General features: G+C 35.0%; 1 long non-coding RNA gene across 1 annotated transcript in view; it reads right to left on the reverse strand.

The window, feature by feature from the left end:
• The window catches only part of LOC134756793 (uncharacterized), a 1394997-nt gene that overhangs the window by 913620 nt on the left and 456485 nt on the right, over positions 1–24892 (reverse strand). The window lies entirely within an intron of this gene.

Here is a 24892-nt window from a genome sequence, read left to right on the forward strand (position 1 = left end):
AAGTATGCATCTCCAGAGACCCCTGGCCCTGCAGAAGGAAGCTTAGTATCCTATCTATCGACCCCTGTTTCTTGTCTCAGGATTACATAAGAATTTAGGAAATTTGAAAAACGACAAGATATCCTAAGCATAGACATAGAGCTAAGACAAATTTCCAAGAACAGAAAATGCACATAACTTCTAAACTGGAAATGGAGCAAATTTAAAAAAATCCACCTAATAGAAGAATTTATAATATTTGTTTTTACCAAGTTTCCTTAGATTCCAAAATCTAAACACACACTCAAATACATTTCCATAAAATGAACAGCATATTGGAAATGTGTGAACATCTCATGGACATGTAATATCAAAGCTACTTTACAGCTGGACTTCACAAAAATCAGACTCAGAAAGTTTGGAGCTAGAGTTACCTCTGTAACTCTGAGTGACTACACCATCTCTCATTTTTCTTTCCCTTTGTGAGTCTTCATCCTCTGCTCATTTCTCTCCCTATCAGCACTCTACTTGCAGTTCTTGCTCTCCTGTTCATTCCAGTCCCTTGTGAATCTGAACTGCACTCACAACAACTCAAATCCAAACTCTACATTATCATTCTGCTTGAATACTTAACAAAGGTCAACTGGAGTCTCTGTATGCAGTTCACATTTTCAAAAGGGAAAAACTAATTGGTTCTTAACTAGAAGAATTATGGCTCAGCCCTAAGCTAGATGTTATATTTGATACATCAGTCTAGCCTGAGGGATGGGGAGCCCTGGGAAGGAAAGTAACACTATGGCACTATGCCACAGGTGATAGACACTTTTGCAGCCATATGCCTGCAGCAAGCAAAGCTAACGTTCAGAATGAAAGAGACTAGGATATAGTATCAGCTCTCTGATTCTGGATTCTAGGTCAAGCTAACAGTGGTCTCTCTTCGCCCATAGCAAGTGGGTCAAGTTTACAAACAGTTGGCCCTTATCCTTAGTTACATTAGCGAAGACTTTTTTGCTTGAACAGTTGGGATGCTTTGTTTTGTTTTCAATTGAATACCCGTGGTTGTGGCATACACTGTCCAATATTCTTCAAGCCCTATCAGCCCCACTAGGAGGTTGCTGTTATTTAACTGGTTCTAGGAGTTACTGAAATGTACAACCCTAATGTTAGAAAATTTAAGTGAAAGTCTATAACATGTATGATATTTGCCAAAATAATTGTTCTAAAGCAGTTGAAACACTTGATGTATTGAAGTATCCTTATAACTAAGAAGAAAGGATTCTTCTTCTTAACATATAATACAAACTGAATCTTGTGATGGACAGCTTTAATACACTCTCTTATTTAAGAACCACAGAAACTCTTAAGATATTTATTATCTGCATTTTGAGATTAGGAATATCAATTCTAGGCTTGAGGCCAATTTCTCCTGCTCACTATCCATATTTCCTTGAAAAGTTATTGAAACTGCATTAGTCTCAATATCTTCATCTGCGAAATAGTAGTGATAGTATCTATATTACAGGTTTAATGTTAGGATTAAATAAAAGTATTTAAAATTACTTACCTATAATATATACATAAGTATTCCCTTGTCTTTTGCTTGATAATATTAGACAATAAAAGTTTAATCATTTAGTGAATCATCAATCATCATCTCTACTCTTGGGCTGCCCCTAGTTATTACTTTAGTTAGGAAATATTTTTGTAATTTTTAATTTTTTGTCTATATACTTAGTACCAGTGACATATATTTGAGTTATTAATTCTATCAACCTTCCTGCTAATATTGAAGAAACTATTTAAAGAGTAGTAAAGTCAATTAAAATCTTTTGAGTAAAGAGGCTTCAAGTCTTAATAATTGTTATTGTTTAATATTTTACCATGTATAATGGTGGGCACTGTTTTCTGTAAATGTACCATTACCTCTAACATTATAACATTTGTGGCAACTGTGATTTTGTGATATAATAAGAAATATATATTTGGTCTTTTCCCCTAGTTTTGGCATAGGGCTTCTAAAACCCTTGGGATTTTCTGAGTGATAAGGATGAGGGAATATCTTTTCTTACTCATTGTAAATCTTTGCAACCATACCGGAGTTTATGCTAATGAGGGGACTCTTGGGTACCCTCCAAAAAGCTTCAGGGTGGAGGCTGGTTACCAGAAAAACTAGTGTGTGACCAGACAGTTGGAACTTTCAGGTTCACATCCAGACTTCTGAGGAAGAGAGAGAGGCTGGAGATGAACCTTCAGTGGCCAATAATGCAATCAGTCATGCCTACCTAATGAAACCTCCACAAAAACCCCTAGCCAACAGGGTTCAGTGAGTTTCTAGGTTGGTGAAAATATCCTTATGCCAGAAGGGTGGGGCACGCCAACCCCACGAAGACAGAAGTTCCTGTGCTTTGAACTCTTCTGGACCTTGTTCTATGTACCTCTTCATCTGGCTGTTCATTTGTGTCCTCTATTATAAACGGGTGACAGTAAGTGCATTATTTTCTGAGTTCTGTGAGCCATTCTAGCAAATTTTCAAACCTGAAGTGGGGGTTGTGGGGACTTCAACTTTGTAGCGAAGTCAGACAGAAATGTGTATATCCTCTGTACCCAATACTTGGGGCTGGCGTGTGGAGTGAGGAAAGTCTGTCTAGTGGGTCTGAACCTGTGGAGTCTGATGCTAACTCTCGGTAGTGTTAGAGTTAAATTGAACTGTAGGACAACCAGATGGTGTCCAGAGAGTTGGAGAATTGGTTGCTGGTATAGGCAAAACCCCCCACACATTTAGTATTAGAATTGTTATGAGTGAAGGTGGGACACTGGGCTCATGCCTGTAATCCCAGGGTTTTGGGAGGCTGAGGTGAGTGGATCACTTGAGGTCAGGAGTTTGAGAGCAGCCTGGCCTGATGAAACCCTGTCTTTACTAAAAATACAAATATTAGCTGGGCGTGGTGGCACACACCCTAGTCCCAGCTACTCGGGAGCCTGAGGCAAGAGAATGAGCTTGAACCCAGAAGCGGAGGTTGTACTGAGCTGAGATCATGCTACTGCACTCTAGCCTGGGTGACAGAGCGAGACTCCGTCTCAAAAAAAAAAAAAAAGAATTATTGTGAGTGAAAACAGTTCAGACACCCTAACTGAATTATTCTGATGTTGATCCAGGGTAATCCATGCGTATTTAAAATGTCATTGTCAAATCATTCTGATGGAGCAGAAAACATATCAATTCATTTCATATTATGACACATGTAAATCTGATTACTAGAAGCCTTGTGTCTTAGTCAGTGATTTATTTTCTTTAGAGTGCTTCATCTTCTCTGGGAAGTTCATTGTGATTTATCTTTGTGTGGAAAACAGATTCTTGCTTCATGTTTTGCTACGGCCTTCAGATTTTATTCTCTCCTAATGACCTCTTCTAAAGAATTTATTCACTCATGTATTTGACATAGTGACATAGTGAGAGATTTCGTTCCTTTGGGAAACTATGGTTTTCTTGATGTGGGGCACAAAGTGTTTGGAGAGCATCAGGAAAAGATAATGCTGAGGCAGTCAAGGTCAAATGACCCATGAATAGGTCTCAAATACTGTATTTACATTTTAATCTTAAAGTGATGGAAGAATGTTAAAGGAACTTGAGTAGTTTAGTGGCCTGACTTTTTGCACATTGCATATTTCCTAAGTGCCTATCACATAGCCCTCCTTTGAAAAGATTATCTGATCACAATGTAAAAGATAGAGTTAAGAAAGGTAAGATTTGGGGCTACTGCAGTAACTCTAGTGGGCCTTGGTTAAGACTTGAAATAAGACCATAGCAGTTTCGTAGTCTGCTACTGCTGCAACAACAAAATGTTTTAAACTGACTCACTTATGAATAATGTAATTTATTTCCCACAGCTCTGGAGGCTGTAAAGTCCAAGATTAAGGCACCAGCAGATTTGGTGTCTGGTGGGGACTTGCCCTTATTTCTAGATGGCACCCTATTGCGGCTTTCTCACATGACAGAAGGATGGAAGAGCAAAAGGTATGGAGGCTATCTCCTCATATGGCAGAACTGATGAAAGAGCGAAGCAGCTCTTTGAAGTGTTTTATATAAGGGCATTAATCCCATTCATGAGTGTGAAGCCTTGGTGATTTACTCACTACCCAATAGGTTTCATGTCTTAGTACCATCACAATGGGAATTAAGTTTCAACATGAATTTTTGAAGACTACAAATATTCAAACCATACCACTGAAGGATACCAATAAAGGGAAGGGTTTAGAGATAGTTAAAGAAAGAGAAGGGAAGAGGCTTAAAGTCAGATTCTTGCCATAGCATTAATGGGAAAAATAAAGCATTTTGCAATTAGGGCCAGACATGACAGAGGATAATCTCAGATTTACGAATTAAGCAGTTTTGTCATTGTATTCTTCATTTATTTTTTGTTCTCTGGCTTGATTCCTGTTTCTTTTTATATTTTCAAAAGCACCTTAATTTATGTAGTAAAATGTATTATATATCAGAATTACATATCAAACATTTTTGGAATATAAATACCTGGAAAAAGTTAAAAGCCTGTATAAACGAATTTAAGTCAAAATAAAGATTATAACATCACAGACTTTCCAGAATGTATGCTGATATGGGGGAAGGACAGATTGGCATTAAAAGCTTAGAGAGTAGGAATACTGGATACTAATCCCCAAAGGAAAAAAGCAGAAAGGAGGGAAAAAGGAAAAGCAAGTGACAATGTCTCAAGTGCCCTTATATCAGCCTTAAGTAAAGAAAAATATTAGTCCACCACATGGTAAAAGTGAAGTTAGGTTAGGGATTATGATGAAAGCTTTTGGTTGATTCTTTTTTTTCCTTAACCTGCTATTTTGCTCCCAAATCCCTATTCAAAATAGAGTTCATTGTGGTAAAGTATTATTTTTCAAGACTCTATGTAACTAAAATATTTGCACAGTCACAACTATATTTACATTTTCATAATCTTACCTTTCCTAGTACAATGTTCCATATACCTAGTTCTAAGTCCATCTTTTAGATATGGCAACTAGGTAATCAGCTTGGTCCCTACTCTTGCTTTGGGGAATGAGGCAAATATAGGGTAATACAAATTTAGAGGCCTAAGGTAGTACTGATCCTAGTGTTTCAAGGAACGAGAAAGAGGCTTCTCTGGCTACAGCATAGAAAACAGAAGACATTTTGGTATAAGAAGAGACCAAATGTTGACAGGCACCAGATAATATAGCACATGGTAGGGAATTTAGATTTTTTTTTACTTGCAAAATAAAGCCATTGAAGCTTTATAAGGCGGGAAGAAATATAATTTGATTAACAATATTTTAATCGGGCTGCTGTCTGAAGATTAGAGAGATAAGGAAAGGTGATCAAAGGGGAAATTGGTTAAATTTCAAGAAAAAATAATGATAGTTTTCACTAGAGTGGTTGTGGTACAGATGGAGAAAATTGGGGGAAGCTGAAATATGTGCTGAAGTTAGAGTCCACAGGATTTTCCAGTGATTTGAGTGTGTAAATTATGGGAAAAGAAGAAACAGAGAACAGCTTCTGTTGTCACTGATAGCTTTGAAAACAACAGTTTTAGGGAATCGGTAGAGACAGAAGCCCAGAAAAAGTAGGTTGAGGAGACAAATGGAGATTGGGAAACAGAGACATTGAATAGAGAAAATACTGTGAGGAGTTTCACAGCAAAAATAATGAGATGTGACGGCTGCTGGAAAAAATATGGGGTCAGGTCCTGAGATAAGTTTTGAGGGGTTGCTTTTGTTTCTGTTAATTTGAGGTCTACTGTTTGAATAATCATGGAAGTAATCCAGTAAAGGCAATGTTAACTGATGATGCTGGGAAAATATGGAGGAATTTTAAGCTAGGATGGAAGGAATTCTTCAAAAAAATTTTTTTAAAGTTTGTGTTTATCTTAGTTTATTTTGTGTTGCTATGAAGGTATACCTGAGGTGGGGTAATTTATAAAGAAAAGAGCTTTATTTAACTCATGTTTCTACAGGATGTAGTAGAAGCATGGCACTGGCATCTGCTTGGCTTCTGGTGAAGGATTTTGTGCTGCATCAAGACATGACAAAGAAGGTCAAAGAGGAAATGGACATGTGCGAAGAGAGAACAAAACTGAGGGGTGTCTTGGCTTCATAACAATCTATCCTCTAGGGTACTAACCCCTATCTGAAAGAACTAATCCTATTTCACCAGAGTAAGAACTCATTTACTACCATGAGAATAGAACCAAGCCAATCATGAGGGATCTACCACCATAACCAAAGCACCTCCCATTAGGCTCTACCTCTCAACACACCATATTGGGTATCAAATTTCAACACAAAATTTAGCAGGGACAAACAAATGGTATCTAAACCACAGCAGTCCTTGAATGTTAAAAATTTTACTTGAAGAAGTTTTATAAGGTTTCAAAGAAAATCATTGTATATATGTAAATTCTCTTGTGATGAATTTAATCTTGCTCTCTAAAATTACTAAGAGAGCAAGTTGGAAAGCTATTTGTAAAACAAATCTTTCCATTCCCTCTTATGTATGTCATTATTTTTATTTATTTTTAGTCTTTATCATTCTAGAAGTGTTTTGACACAGACCACTATATTCTCCACCTATTCTTTTCACTATTTCTGATTTTAGAGTTTGCATGTTTAGCTACAAAGTTATTGGTCAATCATTTTATGGTATCAGCAAAACAACAACAACAAAAAAACTGACGCAAAATGCATCGTTACAGGTCTAGGTTTGATCATTCTCTTTTCGGCTACTAGAGTTTCAAAAGAGAACTGATCCAGCATACCTGAGGATAGTAACTCTGCAGGGAGTAGTCCTGGTCCAGACCTAGACACAGTTGAAGAAATCATAGTATTTGCATGTAATAATTTGGTGTTCTTTATAGTAGATAATCACAGTGTTTGAGTAGGGTTAAACTGAATTCATTGCTATTGCTTTAGGCAGCAATAGAGAATTGCCTGAGGGGTCATTTGCAGCCGGTTTCAAGAGCAGTGTGAACTCAAAATGCTTTCTATTTCCATAAACAGAACTTGAAAGTCTCAATATTGGGATACAGTTGTTGTGTTAAAATATAAACGATAAATGTTCTCTGGGTTACACATCTTTCATCATTAGCCAGTGTAAATTTCTCCTGGGTGTGTTTATGGTGTAATTCCTTGATGCATGTATTTGTGGTGAAACAGGGTCATAGCTACTGCTGCTGCATAAGGTACGCACTATACATTTAAAGTGTGCTTGCCTTAAATTTATAATTCTATATACTTCGTGACTCTAAGACAGTTTTAGCTTTTAAATCCAAACTCCAGATCTATGTATTTAACCTGAGTGTTTAATTAGAAGTTTTACTTGACCTGTTAATTTCACTGTGTTTGATACTAGATGGATGAAACACAAGGTGTTACAAAAGAGCTCTTTTATTTGAATTGAAGTATGTGTTTGTGGCATGGGGATCTCGAAACTAATAACCTGATCTCTCTTTTGGCTGTAAATTAAAACCAAAAATGTATCCTCCTTTTTTGAACAGTGTTACTAATAATGTAAAATGTAATTTATAAAAACAACAAAAAACACAAATGACAGGATTTAACATATGTTCTAAATGTGAAGCCTACCAGATATTTTAGCTTCATTAGCTACGGCCCTAGATTGCCGATGATCTTAGATACAATTGCAAGGTAGTGAAAACACTTTTAATCATATTTCCTTCTGCAGTAGTGATTTAATCTCTAGAAACATCTTTCCAAGTAGTAATTTCATTGGTGCAAATATTTACTTGTCTGTAAAGCAATCATTAATCACCCAAAATGCATACAAAGACATACCTTCTCTATAAATTCCATGGATCACAGCCAATTAAGGGTTAAGTTTTTGGCAGACTAATATACTATTATTTGTGTTACTTGGAGACTATCTGAAGATGACTTTTGGCAAATACATAAAAAGACGGTTAAAGTCTTTTCTTTATAAATAACTGGAGGAGTCTAGATCTAGCCTCTAGTCAAAAAACCACTGTATTATAAAGAAGCGTCCATGGAAAAACATTTTGGGGGACAGTAAAATGGCCTGGATTTATTTATCAATTTACTCAGTCAGACTACTACTATTGCTTTAGTGCCTTTTATGCATTAAGCACACTTCTAGGCATGGAGGATACAGTAGTAAACAGGACAGACAACTTCTTGGCTATCTAGGAGCTTACATCCTAATGAGAAGATAGACACTAAGCAGTATATTATGTCAAACAGAGCTATGTGCTAACCTAAAGCACAGTGCAGGGCATAAAGGACTGTGGGATGAAGGGCGTTGCTATTTTATAAGATTGATTAGGAAAGACTTTACTGATACAGGATGGAAAAATCCATGCAGCTATTTTGAGAAAACTGATTTAGACAGAAGCAAAATCAAGTGCAAAGGCACTAAATTTTGATATATTTAAAAAATGCAAAGGCCAGTATGGCTAGACTGGAGAGGAAAAAGAATATAAAGCTATTGTGTTGTAACAATATAAGAGCATTAAGTGAGAAAGACACTGAGGCCTGATCACCTAGATTTCACAGGTGATTGTAAGTATTCTGGCTCTTATTCTGGGTAAAATAATTAGCTCTTGGATGGTTTGAGACAGAATAATACCATCTGACTTGTTTTACAAAACAATCCCTCTTGTGGCTATGTCAAAAATAAATATATCAGAAGCAAAGAATGGAGACTGAGAAAGCAGTTAAGAGATGATAAAGAGATTGGATTTTTATATCTACTGAGGATTGAGCTAATATATTTAGAAATGGATGTACATAATATATAAGCAAAAGGAGGAAGAAAGGTAACAGATTTTATTCTACATAGGTAGACAAACTGAGTTGCCATTTTTGGATATGGGAAGTAAGAAGAGTAGGGGGTTGTAAAGGAAAAGGAAATGTGTTTGTTTCTGGATGTGTTATTTCCTTCTCACGTTGCTAATAAAGACATACCTGAGACTGGGTAATGTATAAAGGAAAGACATTTAATTGAGTCACAATTCAGCATGGCTTGGGAGGCCTTAGGAAACTTACAATCCTGATGGAAGGTGAAGTAAACATGTCCTTGATGTGATGACCAGAAGGAGAAGTGCCAAGCAAAAGTGGGAAAAGCCCCTTACAAAACCACTAGATTTTCTGAGAACTCAGTCACTATCATGAGAATAACAGCATGGGGGTAACCACGCCCATGATTCAATTACCTCCCACTGGGTCCCTCTCATGACATGTGGGGATTTGGAGAACTACAATTCAAGATGACATTTGGGTGAGGACACAGCCAAGTCACATCACTGGACATGCTGAATCTGAGATACTTATTAGACATTTAAATAAATATGTTGAGTAGGCAATTGTAAATATGAGCATTGCATTCCAAGAAGGGTTCCAAGCATACCAAGCAGATCGTAGATATAAACTTGGGAATTATGAGCATATAGGAAATACACATAGTACTTAACGCTTAAAAACTAGAAGATATTATTGTGGGGCTGAGCTTTATAGAGAAGCTGAGGATTTACCCTGGAGGCACTTAGACTTTTAGAAGTAGAAGAGATAGGCCAGGCATGGTGGCTCACACCCCAGCACTTTGGGAGGCCGAGGCAGGTGGATCATGAGATCAGGAGTTCAAGACCAGCCTGGCCAACATGGTGAAACCCCGTCTCTACTAAAAATACAAAAATTAGCCAGGCATGGTGGCAGGTGCCTACAATCCAAGCTACTCAGGAGGCTGAGGCAGAGAATTGCTTGAACCTGGGAGGCGGAGGTTGCAGTGAGCCAAGATCTCGCCACTGCACTCCAGCCTGGGTGACAGAGTGAGGTTCTGTTTTTTTAAAAAAAAAAAAGTAGCAGAGGTAGTTAATATTTTTCCGGCTTTGAGATATAATTAACACAAAAATATATACTTTAGATTCTTTGTAATGTTTTGATATATGGATACATTGTGAAATAATTACCACAATAAAACTAATATATCCAACACTTCATATAGTTATCTTTTCTGTGTGTAAGATCTACTCTCTTAGCAAATTTCAAATATAGACTGAAAATATTATTAAGTACAGTCAGTATGCTGTATATTAGGCCTCCAGAACTTATTTATCCTACATAACTGAAACTTTGTAACCTTTGGCCAACATTTCCCCATTTCTCCAGCCCTCCCTACACCTGGACAACACCATTCTACTGTTTTTATAGGTTCAGTTGTTTTTGATTCCACATATAAGGGAGATCATGTAATGTATTTGTCTTTCTGTGTCTAGCTTATTTCACTTTTGCTCTATTTCAGGCTCATCCATGTTTTAGCAAATGGCAAGGTTCCCTTCTTTATTAAGGATAAATAATATTCTATTAGATAAATAGATACATATAAAGATACCTCGTTTTCTTTATTCAGTTATCTGCCAATGAAGACAGGTTTTTTTCTACATCTTGGCTATTATGAACAGTGCTGCAACAAACTTGGGTGCAGATATTTCTTCAACATACTGATTTCGTTTCATTTGGATATATACCCAGAAGTGAAATTGCTGGATCATATGGTAGTTATACATTTAATTGTCTTAGGAACCTTCATACTGTTTTCAATTATGGCTATGCTATTTTGTATTCTAATCAACTGTGTACAATGATTCCCCTTTCTTCACATCCTCATCAATACTTGTTATCTTTTGTCATTTTGGTAATAGCTATTCTAGCGGGTGTGGGATGATACCTGATTGTGATTTTTACTTGCAGTTTTCTGATGCTTGGTAATGATTAGTTCCTTCTTGTATACTTCTTGGCCATTTGCTTGTCTTCTTTGTATTCAGGTCTTTGCCCATTTTTTAATATAGTTATTTTGGTTTTCTATTAAGTTGTTTCAGTTTTTTTTTTAAAGATGGAGTCTCACTCTGTTGTCCAGGCCAGAGTGCAGTGACATGACCTTGGCTCACTGCAACCTCCGTCTCCTGGATTCAAGCAATTCTCCTACCTCAGTCTCCCAAGTAGCTGGGATTACAGGCACCCACCAACATGCCCAGCTAATTTTTCCATTTTTAGTAGAGAAAGGGTTTTACCACGTTGGCCAGGCTGGTCTTAAACTCCTGACCTCAGGTTTTTCACCCACCTTGGCCTCCCAAAGTGCTGCGATTACAGGTGTGAGCCACCACGCCCGGACTGTTTCAGTTTTTTGTGTATTGTGGGCACTAAACACTCGTCAGATGTATGATATGCAGATATTTTCTCTTTTAGTTTGTCTCTTTACTCTGTTGATTGTTTCCTTTGCTGTAGAGAATTTTTTAGCTCCATGTAATCCTACTTATCTATTTCTGCTAATCTTGCCCGTGCTTTTGGAGTCATATCCAAAAAATCATTGCTGAAACCCATGCCATGAAATTGTCTGTTTTTTCCTAGCAGTTTTAAAGCTTCAAATTTCATGCCATAGTTTCAATTCATTTTGAGTTGATTTTCATATACAGTGTGAGATAAGGGTCCAACTTCATTCTTCTCCGTATGAATATCATCTAGTTTACGCAACACCATTTACTGAAAATAACTATATCCTCCCCATTGTGTGCTCTTGACACCATATCAATGATCAATTGACAATAACTATATGAATTTATTTCTGGACTCTATTCTGTTTCACTGGTCTGAATGTTTTCATGCTAATACAATACTCTTTTGGTTAATATAGATTTGTAGTTGTAGTATATTTTGAAATCAAGTAATGTGATTTCTCCAGCTTTGATCTTACTCAAGATCACTTTTGCTATTCTAAGTCTTTTGTGGTTCCATATCAATTTTAGGGTTTGTTTTATATTTCTGTGAAAATGCACTAGAATGAATCTATAGATTGCTTTCGGTAAAATGGACATTTTAGGAATATTAATTCTGCTAATCTATGAACATAGGATATCTCTCCATTTATTTGTATCATTTTAAATTATTTTCATCATCGATTTTTAGTTTTCAATGTATAGATCTTTTATCTCTTTAGTTAAATTTATTCCTAGGTATTGTATTCTTTTTGATACTATTGTATATGGAAATGTTTTCATAATTTCTTTTTCAGATATTTGTTGTTAATGTATAAAAACACTACTGATATTTGGGTGTTGATATTGTGTCCTGCAAGTTTAGTGAATTCATTGATTAGTTACAGGAGATTTTTGTTGGAATCTTAAGGTATTTCTATACATAAAATAATGTCATCTGCAAGTAGAAAATTTAATGCTATCCTTTCCATTTTGGATGTCTTTTATTTCTTTTTCTTGTCTAATTGCTCTGGCTGGGACCTCTACTACTATGTTGCATTAAAGCAGCGACAGTGAGAAACCTTGACTTATTCTTGATCTTAGAAGAAAAGCTTTCATTTTCACCACTGATAATTAACTGTGGCCTTATAATATATGGTCTTTCTTATGGTGAGATACATTCCTTCTATTTCTAATTTGTTGAGAGTTTTTATAAAGGATGTTAAATATTGTCTGATGCTTTTTTTGCATCGAGATAATCATAGTTTTTGTTCTGTATTTTGTTCATGTGCTACATTAAATTTATTGATTTGCATATGTTGAACAATCTTTGAATCCCAAACATAAATTTCACTTTGTATCAGAGTCCATGATCCTTTTAATGTACTGCTGAATTTTGTTAGTATTTTGTTGAGTATTTTTTGATCTATATTCATTAGGGATATTAAACTATAATTTTATTTTCTTGTAGTGTTTGGTATCAGATAATCCTGGATTTGGGATCAGATAATCCTGAAGTTTTGATGTATTTATTACTCTTAACTTTTTTAGAAGAGTTTGAGAAGGACTGGCATTAATACTTCTCTAAATGTTTGGTAAGATTCAGCAGTGACACAATGTTGTCCTAGGCTTTTCTTCCTTGGGAGTTTTCTATTAATGATTCAATCTCCATAATTATTATTAGTCTGTTCAGATTTTCTTTGTCTTCATGGTTTACTTTCGGTGAGTGGCATGTTTTTAGGAATTTATTTATTTTTATGGGTTATCCAATTTACTAGTCTATAATTGTTTATAATTGTCTCTTTTGGTCCTTTGTATTTCTGTGGTATCAGCTGTAATGTCTATTCTTTCATTTATAATTTCACGTATTTGCATCTTTACTTTTTTTAGTCTAAATGTTTAATTTTATTTTTTTACAAAACAAATCTTCATTTTGATTTTTTCAGTATATTTTTATTCTCTATTTCACTTATTTGTAATCTAATCTCTAGTATTTCCTTCCTTATGCTAACTTTGGACTTAGAGTGCTCTTTTCACAGTTTTCTGAGGCATAAAGCTGGACTGTTTATTTTACAACCTTATTTAACATAGGCATTTACCACTCTTATCCTTCCTCTTACAACTCCTTTTGCTATATTCCATAAAATGTAGTGTGTTGTATTTCAGTTTTCGTTTTTCGTTTTTTGTTTTTTTGTTTTTTGTTTTTTGTTTTGACAGTCTTGCTCTGTAGCCCTGGCTGGAGTGCAGTGGTGCAATCTCAGCTCACTGCAAGCTCCACCTCCCAGGTTTACGCCATTCTCCTGCCTCAGCCTCCCAAGTAGCCGGGAATACAAGCACCCGCCACCACACCCAGCTAATTTTTTTGTATTTTTAGTAGAGACGGGGTTTCACTGTGTTAGCCAGGATGGTCTCGATCTCCTGAACTTGTGATTTCCCTGCCTTGGCCTCCCAAAGTGCTGGGATTACAGTAGTGAGCCACTGCACCAGGCCCAATTTTTGTTTTTTTTAAAATTTCCTTTTATAATTTATTGTTTGACTCATTGGTTAAGAATATGTTAGGTTTTTTTACTTACAAATTTTTAATTTTTCTGCTGTTATTGATTTCTACTTTCATACTGCTGAGGTCAAAAATTACATTTTGTATGATTTCAATATTCTTAAACTTTTAAGAGTTATTTTGTAGCCTAACATATTATCTGTTCTGGAGAATGTTCCACATGTGTTTGATAAGTATATTCTGCTGCTGTTGGGTAGAATGTTCTTTATATTTCTCTTAGGTATATCTGGTCTATAGTGATGTTGAAGAATGTAGTTTTCTAACTGGTTTTGTCAGGATGATTTATCCTTTCAAAAATGGATAAATCAGACAGAAAACCCATTAGACAACCCTACTATTATTATATTGCTATCCATTTCTCCCTTTTGTTTTTAAAATAATTTGCTTTATATATTTGAATGTTTCAATATTGGGTGCATATGCATTTACAGTTCTTTTATCTTCTTAATGAATTAACCCCTTTATCATTATATAATGACCTTCTTTATATCTTATTATAGTTTTTAACTAAAAGTCTGTATTTTTCTGATATAAGTTCAGCCATTCTCTCTTGGTTACCATTTGAATAAATTATCTTTTTTCATCTCTTCACTGTCAGCCTATGTGTTTTCTTGAGGCTAAAATGATGCTCCTGTAGACAGTATATTGCTGGAAAATGTTTGAGTGGATTTAACATTTAAAACCACGTGTTAAGCCCATGTCTTTTGATTGAGGAGTTTATTTACATTTAAAATAATTATTAGAAAAGGGATTACTATGGACGTTTTGTTAATTTTATTCTGACTTCTGTTTCCTGTGTTTCTTTTTTCCTCTTACTGTCTTCCTTTGTGATTTGATAATTTTTTGTAATGTTGTGCTCGGATTTCTTTCTTTATATCCTTTGTGGATCTACAAGAGGCCTTTTTTGTGGTTTCCACAAGGCTTCCATAAAACAACTTGTAGCTAAAATAGCCTATCTCAAGCTTTTAACAACTCAATTTCCATCACATGTAAAAATTCTACATTTTTACATCTCCATTTACATTTGAAATTTTTGATGTCAAAGTTTACATGTTTTTATAGTGTATTCATTAATGAATTATTGTAGCAAGTTATTTTAACACTTTTGTCTTTTTTCCTTTATACTAGAGTTATAAGTGATTTACCCACCACTATTATAGTATTTGAGTAATTTGAGTATATACTTCTCTTTATAATGAATTTTATACTGTTGTATGTTTTCATGTTATTATTGTTCTTTTGTTTCAGCTTGATAAAGTCTCTTTACTATTTCTTGTCAGGCAGGTCAACTGGTGATGCACTCCCTCAACTCTTGTTTTTCCGGGACAGTCTTTGTCACTCCTTCTCCTTTATTTCTTAAGGACAGGTATGCCAGAGAAAGTATTCTTGCTGACAGTGGTTTTTTTTTTCTTTTTTTCCTTTGGCACTTTGAATATATTGTCCCACTCTCTCCAGGCCTGTAAAGTTTCTGCCAAGAAATCCACAGGCAACCTTATGTACGTTCCCTTGTATATTACAAGTCATTTTTTCTGCTTTCAAAATTATTTGTCATTATATGTCTTTGATATATGTGACACATTGGATTTATGTGTTTCTTTGTAATCTACTTTTAGTTGACCTTATTTAGGATCTTTGAAACTCATGAGCCTGAATGTTTCTAACTCTCCCAATATTTTGTAAGTTTTTCCATCATTATTTCTTTAAATAAGCTCTCTGTCCATTTCTCTCACTCTTACTCATCTTTTACTCTCATAATGAGTACAGTTGACTTATCATGGGATCTTTATTATTTATCTGGGATCTTTGAGACTCAGGAACCTAATTTTTTATAACATTCTCTAAGGATTTTGGAAGTTTTCCATTTTTATTCCTTTAAATAAGCTTTCTGTCCCTATTTCTCACTCTTCCCATCTTTTACTCACATCATGAGTACAGTTGACCCTATAGGGTCAGCTATAGGGTTAGGGACAGATGAGGGTTAGGGACACTGATGCCTTATACAGTCAAAAGTTTATGTATAACTTTTTATTCTCTCCAAATGTAACTACAAATAGCCTCAGCTTTAGAATTTCTGTTTTTTTATGGTTTCTATTTCTTTGTTGAACTTTTTATTTTGTTTATATATTGTGTTATTGGTATCAGTGAGTTATATATCTGTGTTCCCTTAGGTTTTGCTGAGATTCCTTAAAATAATTATTCTAAATTCTTTTTCAGACAATTTGTAGAGCTCCATTTCTTTGGGTAAGTTATTGAAATATGTTCTTTTGGGGGTGTCATGTTTCCTTGATTTTTTATGTGTTCCCTGATGTCTTGCATTGCTCTCTTCACAACTAAAGAAGGGGTCACCTCTTTAGTATTTACTCACTGGTTCAGAAGAGAAAGCTCTTGACCAGTCAGCCCATCCTAGGTTTCTGGAATTATCTCAAACATTTTATATGGGTGCACTTGCTTCATTCTTGTTCCTTCTTGGTGGGATGATCCTAAGGATTGTATGCCTTCTCTTAATATTGCAAAGCCAAGCCAGGAGCTGAGAGCTTTCAATTTATTTTTTTTTCTGTGGCAATATACTGAAGTGTTAAAGGTTAAGTGCCTCCTAATCTGCAGAGTCAAACGGGCTATCTCTGTGTGCTCATGCAGAATATGCAGAGGCCCTCATACACCATCTGCAAGAGTATATGTGAGGTGCTGAGAGGGTTGGGGGCATCCAGAATAATGGGAATACTCATAGCCTAGTTAAGTATTTCTCAGGTAATGTATCCTACAAAGCTAATGGGGGAGTCTCTTGGTGTAGAATACAAAGCAGTTAATAGAATTTCTCAGCCTTTGTTTAATTATGTGCCCTAGTTGCTCTCATCCTTTCTTCTACTCTTAGTTGCACCCGGATTATTCAGTCATGACAATCCCCTCAGTGTTCTGTATGGGGTGAGAAAGAACTGAGCCTAATGGGCAGCCTCCCACATGGCCAGGGATGATGGATAATTACTACGTGTCACTTTTCCTTGTGAAAGAAATCACAGGCTGATGAGCTCACTCTTAGCACTGAGCTGTGATGCCTTCAGGGAAGGGCAATGCAAGTAAAGTGAAACTGTCTGCTTCCCCCCTTTTAAATACATCTATTCTCAAATTTTCTACTCCAATAAGGTGCTGAGATCTCCCTGGTGGACTCCTAGCCTCCCATAAGGCACTCTTGTCTGTGTTTTTTGTCAAAATTGGTGTTTATATAAGGGGATGAAATCTGAAAAATCCTATTCCTCAATCTTGTTAACATTATTCTCTCTTGAGATTTTTTAAAAAGCAACTAATAAGAAGAAATGTAAAAAGTGGCTAATGAGGTGACATAATAGTTTCAAGAATACACAAGTGATCAATCATGTCAAATCAGCTGACAGGTCAACTAAGTATTGAAAACTGATCACGGGAGATCTTGATAGGAAGGCAGTAAAAGTTTAAGAGGGATACAGAAACAGAAATCTTTACTGTTTTGGCTATTGACCCTGGTACTTATAAACAAACTACTCTATTAATTGTTATATAAACAGTATAAAATTATTACTCAGTAATTGTACCTATAACTTATTTATTATAATTTTCACATAATACTTTATATATTATGTTTCTAGTACGCAATACAGAGATTACATTTATGCTACCAAGGTAACTTTGGAACATTCATATAAATATTCCCCCCAATCCTCTCTATTCCCTCAGTTTTCTAGCTAAGATGTTACCATTGTTTAACTAATTGACATGTCATTTCTGCGAAGATTAAGAAAACAGTGCATTACTCCCATACTCAGTTTTACTGTGCTTCTTTAAGGTGCAAGTTTGATCAGAACATTAGAAAGTGCTCCTTTCTCCTGTGTACCCCACTGCCATGCTAGCACATTTTGTAAAAATAATAGTGATATAATCCACAACATAAACACTAGGTATCACTAGAACTATTTGAAACTGCTGCACTGAAGGTAACCATATCAGCAACAATGTTTGAACCAAGCACAACTCCTGACTATAACACAATGTTCCACACTAGGGTCCTCACAGAAATAATGATGTACTCATTTCCAAGCATAAACTTCACTGACCTTGGTATCTACAGTCCAGTACACCATGTCCAGTTTCCAGGAAAAATTACAAGCCATACATATAGACAAGATAAAGAAATCTTTATAACTAGACTCAGATATGATATAAATGCTATAATTATAATAAAGTAAATTAAAAACAACTGATTATAAAGTCAAAAGCCCTTATGGAAAAAATAGATAGCACATATGTGAACAAAGGTAACTTCAGTAGAAAATTAAACTATAAGAAAGAATAGAATGGAAATTAAAATTGAAAACACAGTAACAGAAATGAAGAATGCCTTTTTCAAGGACATCAGGATACTCAGAGCCAAAGAGTGAATCAGTGATAACAGGATAAGATAAATTATCAAACTGAAATGAAAAGATACAAGAAAAAAATAAAAAGAAAGCTTTTGAAGTCTTTAACATCAGATGGTCAAAGATACACATAATTGCAGATTATTTTAAATATATTTACTGGAAACCTAGAGCAATACAAATAATATGCCAAGAAAAGAGGTTAAATGGAAGCATAATAATTACCAATTAAACTAATATAAGGCAAAAAGAAAGGAAACCATTAAGAAAAAATTGTGCAAATAAACTATAAAGGGGGTACATTTTAAATGTGAATGGTCTACACAAACAGTTACAAGACAAAGATCATCAGTTTGGATAAAAACAATATCCAACTATATATTATGTACATGAAACCCATTTTGAATATAAAGATACAGGAAGGTTAAAGTGAAAAGGATGCTCAAAAAAAACAAAACAATGAGAACATATTACGAGAGAAATAAACAGGACCTGAAGAAGTTCCCAATGGTCAAAGCTAGAACAAGTTGAGAAAAAAAGAATGTGTTATTAGATTACAACAAAAAGTGCAAAATAAATATTAATATACTTAGAAATAAATGATTAAATCAATGAATGAATATAGATGATAGATACATAGATAGATGGATGAATGGGAGAGAGAGGACAGAGCAACGTCATAAAATTTCACATACTATATACAGATGTTTCAACTCCTGGAAGTTTAGTTTAACCCATATTCTGTCCCAACCTTGAGTTGGCTTGATTTAGTGACTTGTTTTCAATGAATAGAAGACACAAAGTGGAAAAATAGTAACTTTATACTGGAGAAACATATCAGCACAACTTTAACCAAGTGATCAATGTTAGCATCACCAGTACATGACGTTTATGTCATGTACTCCCTGATATGTTAGGATGAGAAGGGCACTTCATTTCTACAGTTTTCTTCCCTAAAATTCATAATACCAGCCTAGCAATGAGGAAAACATCAGACAATCCCACATTAAGACTCATTTTACACATGTCTGGCCAGGATTTATAAAGTCTAGTAACAACATGAGAAACAAGGAAAGACAGAAATTGCCACAGACCAGAAGAGACTAAGGAGAAATGGTGACTAGATAAATGCGATATCCTGAATTGGATCCTGGGACAGGGAAATAAAATTTGGAAAATAACAAATGTTGGTATCAAAGATTTTTAAAATAAACTCTGGTAAGGTAAAATGGAATTGAGTGAGAGATATGTGGGTACTCATTATATTTGCAATATTTATATATTGCAATTCCTGGCAAATCTAAAATCATCATCAAAGAAAAGTTTATTTTTAAAAACATAGAAGGATGAGAAAAGATAACCCATGTAGACACTAACCAAAAGAAAGATGGAGTAGCTATATTAACATAATCGAAGTAGATTTCAGAACACGGAAAATAATCAAGGGTAGAAAGGGACATAAAATTCCCCAAGACATAAAAATTCTATATGCACAAAAACCTAACAACAAAGCTTAATAATACATGTGGCAAAAGCTGATTGATTTGAATAGAGAAATAGACAAATCCACAATCATTTTAGCAGAAATCACCACCTTTTCTTCAAATAATCGATAAAACAAGTAGGCAGAAAATAGACATAGATGATCTAAATAAAATGATCAATAAACTTGACCTGATTAACATTTATAGTACATTTCAAACAACAGGAGAATATACATTATCCTCAAGTGCGAATGAAACATGCACAAAGATAGACCATATTTTGGGTCATAAAACAAATCTTAACAAATTTAAAGGAATACAAATAATTCAAAATATGTCCTCAAATTGCAATTGAAATAACTTCTCACATACTTGTTGATTAAAGAATTTATTTCTACGTAACCCACAGGTAAAAGTATAAGTCTAAATAGAGAACTAAAAAATTTTGATCTGAAACTGAAAATACAACATATCAAACTGATGGGATGGAGTTAAATCAGTGCTTAGAGAGAAGTTTATAGCATTAAATGCTTTTAAAGACAAAAAGAAAGATCTAAAGTCAGTAACCAAATCTTCCACTTTAGATACTGAAGAGCAACTTAAATCCAATGGAAGTAAGAAGAAATACATAATAAAGGTTAGAACACAAACTAATGAAAACAACAACAAAAATAGAATCAATTAAATCAAAAGTACTTTTGTTTAAAACTCAACAAAAATTATAAACTTCCTGACAGACTGGCCAACGGTATGGGGGAACAAAGGGATAAATTACTAAATTAGGACCAAAGATCAGACATTACAACTAATCTCAAAGATATTAAAAATATAGTAAGAAAATATTATGGAAAACCCATATACCTATAAATTCAACCACTTAAATAAAATTCAATGCCTTAAAAGATGTAAATTATCAAAATTATAAAAAATAGAATACCCAAACAGTGAGAGAACCATGTATGTGTACGTATATATGCACACACACATAAGGTTATAGGTATTATATATTATATAAATCTATCTATAGATATATATAACCTATATCAGTAATTAAATGTGTCATTGAAAACCCTCCCAAAGAAGAAAGTTCGAATTTCAGATGGTTTCACTGGCAAATCTATCAAACATTTAAGAAGGAAACAATATCAATTCTACAAAATCTCTCACAAAAAATAGAGGGAATACTTCCTCATTTTATGAAGTCAGCACTACTAGTGAGAATATAAAATACAGCCATTTTGGAAAACATTATGGTAGTATTTTAAAGTTAAATACATATAAAATACCACAGAGGTATTCTACTCTTAGCAACTACCAAAGGCAAAAAAGCATATGACTGTACATAGGTGTTTTAATGATTAGTCTTAGCAGCATTGTTCATATTCATCTCAAATTAGGGATAACAACATTCATCAAATGGTGAATAAATAAACAAATTGGTACACACACACACTCACACATCCCACAGGAGTACTATTCACCAATAAAATAAAAAGAACAAAGTATTAATAAATGCTACAACATGGATAAATATAAAAATTAAGCTAAATAATTAAAAACAACAGCACATGTATAATTCCCTTAATATGAAATTCTAGAGTGGCCATATTACTGTGACAGAAAGCAAATTAACAGCTGCCTAGGGCTAGAGTGTTGGGAAGGAATTCATTGCCAATGGGCAAGATAAAAATATGGAACTTTTTCATATAATAGATGGATGGAATGATGAAACTATTCTATCTTTTTGTTTTGGTTGTTTCATCACTGTGTACATTTGCCAGAATTTAGTGAGCTATAAATTTAAGTGGGCAAATTTTCTTTCATGAAAAAAACCATATATAACTGGAATAAATGAGTACATTGTTAGATACAATAATAAATATACCAAAATAACAGTTCTGCTCCACTTTGAACATTCCATATTTTCTTAATAAAAAAGAAATATAATTTCCAGAAAGTCGACATGTCCAGAAGTTCTAATTTGGGGTATAAAGACAAATAGGTCTCATTGAAATTACTTAATTATCTACATTATACTAATATGTGAAACTTTCCTTGGGTGGTTTGTGGTTATTTCATTTGTCTAGGGAGCTCATATGAATGTGTCTTTGTAAAGACTGCAAGTACCCATGAGATTTCTCCTTCTTCTGACAACCAAATAATTTCAAGTGCAAAGACAAGAATAATTTACAGGGCAGGGATTCCTCTCCATCTCATTTTCACTTCCCTCCTCCATGACCACTAATTATCTTTCTGCAGGGTTGTATTAGGGCAACCTGTGCTTTTGTCCACATCCTTCTGTAAGTGTCCCACCTGGTGACTCTGGGAGAAAATGCTCTAAATCAATATTCTTTAAAGCAGACCAAGTAGCATGTTCCCATTCCCCATGACAAAAATCTCTGTCATGTCAGGCCAGCTTCTACGAAACAAGGAATTATTCTTTGCCCCAGCTGAAGCCACATTCACAAAAACCTATTCAATGAAAGGAAAATAAAGAGGGCTTGTGGGAGTTTTCAATCCATTTCTTACTGAAGATAAGAGGTCTCTTTCATTTCCATTTCCTTAAATTTCTGGCAAGCCTAGATATGTATGTTTGCAAATAACTTTTGTCCCATAATTTGTTGTTGGTGCTCAGTCTATAAAGAAGCAGGGAAGGAAGAGATGTGTATGCATTCAAAATGGAATATTCAACGTTTCCATCTCCAAAAACGATTTGGGCATTTATTATTGAAACCTTTATGTTAAAACTTAGAAAACAATTACATTTAGAAAGATATTTCCACATACTACCAGACCTGCTTTTTGTGATGATGCCAACATAATATTTAGAATATAGTAGTCACCTCTTATCTGTGGTTTTGCGTTTCTTTTTATATTTTTCAGAAGTTATTGGCGTACAGGTGGTATTTGGTTACATGAATAAATTCTTTGGTGGTGATTTTTGAGATTTTGGTGCAGCCATCACCCGAACAGTATATGCTGCACTATATTTGTAGTCTTTTATCCCTCACCCCCTCCCGTCCTTCCCTCCAAGTCCCCAAAAGTCCATTGTATCCGTATAATGCGTTTGTGTTCTCATAGCTTAGCTCCCACATATCAATGAGAACATACGATGCTTGGTTTTCCATTCCTGAGTTACTTCACAGTCCAAAAATATTAAGTGGAAAATTCCAGAAATAAAAAATTCATAAGCTTTTAGTTGCATGCCATTCTGAGTAGTGTGATGAAATCTCACACCATCTCACTGTGTCCCACCAGGGTCGTGAATCATCTCTTTGTTCAACGTATCCACACTGTATATGCTATCCACCCCTTATTCACGCAGTAGCCTCATGGATTATCAAGTTGACTGTTGGGGCTTCACAGTGCTTCTGTTCAAGCAACTCTTATTTTACTTAGTAATGGCCCCAAGGGATGAGAGTAGTGACACTGGCAAATCAGATATACCAAAGAGAAGCTTCAAAAAGTTAAGCTTCCTTTAAGTGAAAAGGCAAAAGTTCTCAATATAATAAGAAAAGAAGAAATCGTATGCTGATGTTGCTGAGATCTATGGTAAGAATGCATCTTCTATCCTTGAAACTGTGAAGGAGGAAAAAGAAATTCATACACAGTATATGTGGGGTTCAGTGATATTCACATTTTAGGCCTCTACTGGGGGCCTTTGAAAGTATCCCTCATGGATAAAGGGGGACTACTGTATAGTGAAGTAGAGGAGGCGAATTAGTTCATCTCCAAAAGCATTTTGTATTAATCATGTGTCCTCACTTTAACATCACTTTTAGGTATGTTTTATAAAATGTCATTTTGTTTCTTCAAGAAAATATTTATTGGGCACCTTTTTATGTATTCAACACTGTTCTAGGTACTGGTCATATAACAAAGAACAAAAGAGACACGGCCCTCCACCTAAGACACCTTTTATTCTAGTGCAGATTCTTAGAACTGAACACAAAATAGTCTGAGTGTGGCAGCTCATGCCTCTAATCCCAGCACTTTGGGAGGCTGAAGCAGGCAGATCACTTGAGGCCAGGAGTTAGAGACCAGCCTGGCCAAAATAGCAAAACTAAGTCTCTTCTAAAAATACAAAAACATTAGCCAGGCATGGTGGCACACGCCTGTAATCCCAACTACTCAGGAGGCTGAAGCACGAGAATCTCTTGAACCCATGAAGCCAAGGTTGCAGTGAGCCGAGATCATGCCATCACACTCCAGCCTGGGTGACACGTGCCTCAAAAAATAAAATAAACATAAAACAAAGATATAGCAATAACAAGCGATAAGTTCTCAGATGTAAAAATGTGCTATGAGAAACGTTAAGTAACAAAATATAGCTTTGAGAAATATGCAGAAGATCTTGCTGAAACATTAAAGTTGGGTTCAGTGTCATGTGTGAGAGTTACCAAAGAGAGACGGCACTGGGGGAGACGGTGATGCAAGAATGACGTTAGCAGTTTGTCGGAACGCAAAGAACTCCCTAGAGCTAAAACATTGGAGCAATAAAAAAATTGGCGTAAGATGAGTTTGACAAAACAGAAGATAATGTAGGGCATTTTAAAAATGTAGTAAACTTCAGGAGGCTGAGGCAGGCAGATTGCTCGAGTCCAGGAGTTTAAGATCAGTTTGAGCAACATGGCAAAACTCTCTACAAATATATATATATATATATATATATATATATATATATGTGTGTGTGTGTGTGTGTGTGTGTGTGTGTGTGTGTATATATATGCATACATTTTGCATGTGTGTCTATATATAAAATATATGTATATGTATGTATGTATATAGGCATATGTACATACATACCTATATACATACATACATATACATATATTTTATATATACACACACACACGCAAAAATTAGCTGGGCATGATGGTGCTACTCAGCTGGCTGAGTCAGGAGGATCTCTTGAGCTGGGGAGGCAGAAGTTGCAGTGAATGGAGGTGGCGACTGAACCACTGCACTAAACTTGGGCAACAAAGAAAGATTCTGTCTCAACAACAACAAGAAATCAAAAGTGGGTGATGTCATACATATTTGCCACATAGGCCAAGTTTTCATTTAACTTTGCCTAATAACCTGAATACTGTCTTTTTACAGTTTGCTTGAATTAAAGCTTTTATTTGTACGTTTTGGCTTCTTCCCTCAGCCCAATTTTTTTTTGTTTTTGAAGACCTCTCATCTTTCTACTCTGACGGCCCTTTTGTCACAGTT

The sequence above is a fragment of the Gorilla gorilla genome, chromosome 12 (assembly GCF_029281585.2).
Source record: "Gorilla gorilla gorilla isolate KB3781 chromosome 12, NHGRI_mGorGor1-v2.1_pri, whole genome shotgun sequence".
Classification (NCBI taxonomy): domain Eukaryota; kingdom Metazoa; phylum Chordata; class Mammalia; order Primates; family Hominidae; genus Gorilla; species Gorilla gorilla.